Source organism: Chelonoidis abingdonii, chromosome 6 (assembly GCF_003597395.2).
Source record: "Chelonoidis abingdonii isolate Lonesome George chromosome 6, CheloAbing_2.0, whole genome shotgun sequence".
NCBI classification, from domain to species: Eukaryota; Metazoa; Chordata; order Testudines; family Testudinidae; genus Chelonoidis; species Chelonoidis abingdonii.
In genome coordinates, this window is record NC_133774.1 from 89,939,336 (window position 1) to 89,946,048 (window position 6,713).

The 6,713-nt window shown below is 40.9% G+C and overlaps 1 long non-coding RNA gene across 1 annotated transcript; it reads left to right on the plus strand.

Annotated features, from left to right (window-relative positions):
- Positions 1-845: 845 nt before the first annotated feature.
- On the plus strand, positions 846-5,747 carry LOC142046991 (uncharacterized). The gene is made up of 2 exons (XR_012656130.1): positions 846-5,499; positions 5,687-5,747. It is a non-coding gene; the product is annotated as an uncharacterized LOC142046991 (long non-coding RNA).
- The last annotated feature ends 966 nt before the right edge of the window (positions 5,748-6,713 follow it).

Below are 6,713 nucleotides of genomic sequence, written 5' to 3' on the forward strand. Positions count from 1 at the left end.
GGGATAATACTTACCTTTGCATAGTGCTGCAAGATAAAAATATCAAGTGCAAAATATATAATATCAAATTTTATTGAAATTATGATGTAATACAATACACAATGTTGCAAAAGGGTCCATTGCAAACTCTTAAACTGAAAACTTCAAAATTTCACAAAAAAATTGTTCTATTGGCCAACTCTACAATTCTGTATGAACTCAACAATGGTCAAGCTGGGCTAGCCTAAAGTTAACCTGTGCCACTGGTGATTGCCTCTGTCAAACAACAAAAACACACTAGACTCAGCTAACCTGCAGATTTTTAAAACTCTTAACACACAGCCTCATCTTTCTTCCGAAAAGCATAAACAAACGTTCCTCCCGTCCTCTTGATATGTTTCCCATGCGTATATCATCATCCTGTTGGTCTTGTACAGCAAAATGCTAATTTTCTGCTTTGAAATTGGTTAAAGATAATTATACACTTCTATAAGTTTTACATGACCTGAATAATCTGCATGCGAGAGAATGAATGAGTCTCACATCAATAGATTTATCACTGTGTGTAATTGTTCTAAGCCTGTGTGTCAGTCAGTGACGGCTTATCATTGCAAAGACCAACAGTCAGAGCAGAAACACTTTTTAAAAAAAAATTATACATAGTCCAGATCTGCAGGAAGGAAATGAAAATGACGGGCATCCCAAGGGAGAATGTGCTGTCCTATCAAAACCATGTACTCTCTGTTAAGAGTTGGGCACTCTGCTGTGTTGTTTTGAAAAAGCAGGGGGGTTATCTCAGGCCCAATGGGATAAAATATTAATGAAACCTGTGTTTACTGTTACAACACTAAATAGTTAAGAGGGTTTGGGGTTTTGTCAAGTTGCTGGCTTACTTGCACTGTAACCATGACCATTGATCTTTTTAACCTTTTATAAAGATGCAGGAAAAAGGAAACAGTGCATTAATGCATTTGAAACAAAATATTAAGTAAGGCTTTGATAACTATCTTTTATTCCCTTTAGCTGTGATGAGTTTTTAATAAGAAAAATCCATGTGTGAGAGTCTTAAACCTGGATTAATTGTAATTTTGGGGGGAAAGGTAGTGAGGTGAAATGGGCTGAAGCTACTGTTGAAGTCCAGTTTTGTTTCCTTGAAGACAAAACAAGAAATACAAAAGAGAACAGAAAAGATTAGAAAAAATGCAGCTTCTGCCTTCAGCACTGACTGTATCTTGCAACCTTGCTGTTGGAGAGAGGTAGGCATAGCTCTCCCTTGGCCACTGCGATATCAAAGTTATATCAGCCCTGAGCTGTTTATGGCACAGTTTAACTGCCTCACTGGTCAAACTTACAGTAGTGTCGCTAAATGAGGTGAGAGAGAGGAAAGAAGAAACTAAGTGGGGAAGGAAAAGGATGCACAAAGGAGGTAGGGGCAGCACATCTCACATTCCAGATGTTCAGGAGTCAACCAAGGCAGTTGGTGATAGCACTGGTTCCCTCTTTGATAGAGTAAGGACAGCATGCCTTTCACGATCAGGATGGTGAGGGTCCAATGGCGGTGGTGTGTGTCCCATGAGGTGGCAGATGTGATGAGGCTTGCTCCTTTCAGTCCACCTGTTCCCACTGTGACCCCCCCCCAACAATGTCCAAGAAAGGGTGACGACATCACATTAACCCATCAATTGTAAACACTTCCTCCAGTTTCTACAATCTCTTAGCTCTTTATGGCACCCTAGCAGCACCCTAGTCAGCTGGTGACTTCACCAGCAGCCTTGAATATTCTTTATCATCAGTCTTTGAATCTAAACAATCCAGTTTGTACCAGTATATTTGCTTTTGACATGTTCTAACTTTTTAAAGCAGTTGTGTACCAGGCTGAGTTAGATTTCTGTTACCTTGGTCAAATGAGAGTAGTGGCCTCTGCACCACCACAATCACCTCTGGAATTAAAGATTTTGTTTTGCCTATAGTTTATAGTTGTCCATATTGCAAAGTCTCCACACTTGATGCATCTGAAGACGTGGGTTTTTTACCCCCAAAAGCTTATGACCAAATAAATCTTAAGTCTAAGGTGCCACCGGACTCCTTGTTTTTCCACACTTGACAGCCTATGCAGGAAACAGGACAGAATAAAATAACAAAGGTGGTGTAGGTTATCTTTCAGATGCATTAGGAAATCTGTAGTCTTGAGAGGAAAAGGTTTTCCTGATTCCAACTGGTAAGTTTAGCCTGAAGTGCAAGGATGGAGAACGCTTATTTTTTTCTCTAGTGGATGCAGGTGGAAGGTATGTGCCTCAATCATATCCCATACTGGTACATTCCACAGTTTAACTGCATGTGCTAGAAAAAGTTTTGTTTTTAAATGACCATTCAGTTTGTCCTTTTGGTTTTGTTTTGTTCTTTCCTGAGTCATCTAGATTTGGATGCTGTCAGGCAGAGAATGCTGTACTACCTCAACTACTCAATTTAGCAGTTTTTATGCAGATTGTGAAAAGATGACAGTGGTTGTTTAAGAAAACATGTCAAAACCAGAAACCTTATAGTAATGCCAATCACCTCTCAATAGCTGAGGATACAGATACTGGAATTTAAATGAAAGGAATCAACTCCTGCATATGTTTGCAGGGGTGGGGGGAAGTTCAGTGTTTTTCTCCACCCTCATGGCAACACTTACAGTTCTACTTTGGCACTGTGACAGGATTCTGGTAATTATTGAAAAGCTTTAGCCACTGCAATAAGTTTTCCTGTAGGGTGAATTATTCATATAATGGAGCATTTTAAGATTTTTGCTAGGATGGTCTTCCTGCTCAATGGAAACTTGTCCTTGAAAATAACGTTCTCCCTGCTTGATAGACCCTCAAAAGGAAAAGGAACAGAAGATGTGCAGGACCAGCTGTTATTGTTTTCATGGCTATGGCTTCCATATTCAAAGGCATTTGTCCTGTCAGGGAAAACCACCACCTTAGTCATACAGCTCCATCCAACCTAAAGCTTGCTGAAGAGATGGTAAATGAGATTCTTGTAAATCTCACTCCAGTTCCTACTCAGAAGCACCTACCAGACATGCAAAGCATGAGATGTACACATACTCACACTGAAACACAGGCAAGAGGTCTCACTTTAATAACTGGTACTGTCTCTTGCAGGGCACAGCTGCCCAACACTGCCTACTCATTCCATGCCAGTTTCCATGTCCCAAGGTTTTGTCATTCCTAGCATTCACATAGTTCAGGCCTCAAGCTGGGTCACACTGATTTTAATCTCCCTTTGGGGTTAAGATATTCACACACAAGTCCCAAGGAAACAAAAAGGGTGTTCTGAGTCTTTCATTTTGAAGCGTGTCCCATGCTACCTCTACAAGTTATATTTAAAACCCCAGGTTCCAATTCTGTGTGTCACAAAATACATTCACTTGAGCAAAACTATTATTTCTATAGCTAACTATACCATGCTTGTCCAGCTCCTGTTCATATGAAAGTGAACCTAATCTTCTGAGGAAAAATTGTTTTCAGCATCACCGAAGCATGCTAGTTGTAGAGTAGGTTTGTCTGGTCTGTGAGGGTAAAGGGATGGAGAAAGTCAGAATTTCTGTTCAATGTATCTGATACTCTGCTAAGTTTAGATAATGTTCTGTGGGGGAGGGAAATGAAACAAGCTTTCCTGCTACAACATGCATCAGTATATTCAAGGTTTGTGTTAAAAGCTAAGTGTAAATACAATGCTCTGCACAGAACTCTATGTAAATAATGCAGTCAGGTCAGATAAAACTAGTAAGGCTGAAGCACTGTCGCTGTGGATTGTACACACAAACTTCTATGGTCTACAACAATTGCAGTTAACTGCTCTCCAGTCACTAGCAGTTTTGGAAAAGGCAAATTGCATTTCCATTTAACAGTTAATATCCTTGCTCTGCTGCTTGGTTCCTTATCCTCTCTTACTCAGAGACAGGATCCCTGTTCTACTACCCTTGGTTAGGGAAGTAGAAGTCTTGCTTTGTAGAAACCTGGCCTTAGAAAGCCCAGAAGGGTGGGAGTGTCTGTCTTGACCAGACCATAGAAAGCTAAATTAACCACCTATTTATTACAGCAGCAGCTAGGGGACAAAAACAAACTGGAGGAAGAGAGGAGCTCTAGATTAAGTGAGCAAATCCCAGGTGCTTGTTTCTCTTCTATTCCATAGACTCAAACGACTCTGCCCATCATGCACTACTGAAAAGTACTCAGGTAGTAAGTGCTGAGACTAACAAACATATCAGTCAGCTGCAGTTCATTCTCTCATCCTCTCCTCATCAGCAGAATTGTGCATGCTTTGCAGTATTTTGGTATGGTTTAAGCACATATATTGACTGCTATAAATTTATAATTGAGAAGGCAAGGTCAAAGAATGGAGCATCTGTGTAGTCATGAAATGAGCCCAAGAATTAAATGATAGCTAAGTCAAGATGGTTGGATTGTGTAGTTTCCAGACCCTTTGCTGCTGTTTGTAAACAAGAGAAAATATATAATAATTTTGAAAGATCAGTCACTGCTGGCAGCAGGAAGGATTCAAACAAGTAACTGTTCTCCAGTATCAGGACTGTGGAAGTAGGAATTAAATTAATTAAGCATTAATTTTTCAGGGCTAAGATTCCATTGCACTTTTGGAAAAAATTTTAGATCTAATGCAATTGTTCTAAGATAGTGAAAAAAAATAATTCCAAGTTATATTCACAGCACTTTGGGTTTTGGTTTCATTAGATTGCATGTGCTAAGCAAATTCAGGCATAATCAGAAGTTTGATGGCAGACCTCAAAGGAAAACCCAGCTGCTATAAGGAAAGTGGGGTTGATATAGTAGGTTGAATCTGCCATGCACCCTTACTGAACCCATTCCCAGCATCAGAGCAGTGTTGCTGTCAGAAGAGATGAAAATTCACAATCTTGTCCAGGAGTCCCCAGTAGCATGCCCACTGTAATTTTTAGAACACAGTTTTTATTTTGTCTCACAATCAGCTTTGTATTAGGTATAGATTCTGCCTGCTTGAAAGCTTCCTTCTAGATGCTTACAATGTCATTTTCTAGCCTGAATCCCCTCGTAAAATTACTAGAGGATGTTAAGCAGCTTTCACTGCTGCTGTTAGAACACACCAGTGAAGCAGAAAGTGAGCCCTGATCTGTCAATGGATTTCCACAGCCTGGCAAAAGTCCTCCAGCAGAGAAGACTTCAGTTTGTAAGAGAGTGGCAGCTAGCCTTCCACACCTGTTGGATGTGATGAGGAAGAGTCTCCTCCCTAGGCATATGGAGCAACTACTGTTTCCTCTTCCACCAGAGGAGGAAGAGTGGGAGCTGGCTGAGGAGTCAGTATGATCAGCTCTGCAGCTTCACTGTATGTGGAGTAGTCTCAACTCTTCACCAAAAGCTGTGTGTTCAAATAGCTTACAACCTCCATGTGAAAGTCTCATCTCAGGCAAAGTTCAGCTGATGTTTCAGAGGTCTAAAGAAAAGATTTTTCAACTTTTGAACTCAGGCCCATTTACGTTGAGTAACATGACTTTGCTTTTCCAATGGAAAGTGTTGCTGAAACAAGAACACTGGAGAAAAGCAGCTAGAAACAGGTCCTGACTGAAGTCAGAGACCACACTCCTCTCTTCCACCATTGCAGAGATGTGCTCTCCTTTCTGTTCCCAGGCTGCTGCCCTGCATCTTCCTCCCCACCACCACCAAAATAGAAAATTAAAGGTTAATTTACCCTCCACTTTTCCTCTGCAAAAAAAAAAAAAAGCACAGACCCACACAGGAGTTTGGTCCCCCTATCCTTACACAGTGAGATTTGGCCACATTTCAGTCTTCATGTGACTGCATCTTAAAAGCAGAACATTCATCCTATCCAGCCTTCCATTGTTCTGTTGCAGTTAGATGTGCAAGGAATGGAAAGCACAGAAAGAAGAAAACGACATGAGCGTGCAGTAAGAGCAGGTAGGAAAGGAACCCAGCCTGTGCAGGAATTCAAAGGCTTTTTCTCTGTACCTCAGAAGCAGCAACCAGAGGTGGCTGGTGGTAGCTGCTCCTGTTGGCCACTAATGAGCAACTTTTCCCATTTCCTTCCCTTGCAAACAGTGTCCAAACACCAACTCTGCACCAGTGCAGCTTTAACAATTTATGTCCCTTTTGCAGCTCATGTTTAAGCCTTTGCAATAGTTGTGGGGGGGGGGGGGAAAAAAAGCAAAGAATCACTTAGTACCCAACTCGGGCTCTGCTTTAATGCTGAGGATAAGAGGTCTGAGTGGCTGCCCATCTCTTCCTCTATCCCACACTCAATCAGCTTCCTCATGAGTGAGTAGACTTGTACCTAAAGTCTTAGAATTTACTTTAATGGGAGCAACTGCCAAAAGCTAGAGTTGCTTCTTAAAGCAAAGTTTTCTACAGCAAGAGCTGAACCAAACATTTCAATTCACACAACTCTTCCACATACAAGTAGTTGGGGTTAGGACCTGGCTATTCTACAGTACATGAACAGGATTTCCATTTCTCACGCTCTACTAAAGGAGGACGTTTTAAAAAAATTGAAAGTGTAAATGTGCCACAGAGAAGTTTAGTTTAAATTTAGATCCCTCTCCTACATTGTCAAGATTGCTGTTTTCAGTACAAAAGCAAGAGAAATGCAAATTGATATTCAGACTTCAGTAAAGCAGAGGCAGTCATACTTTGCTATTCCAATACCAAGGAACAATGAAGTAAGTGATAAGCACCTCACAC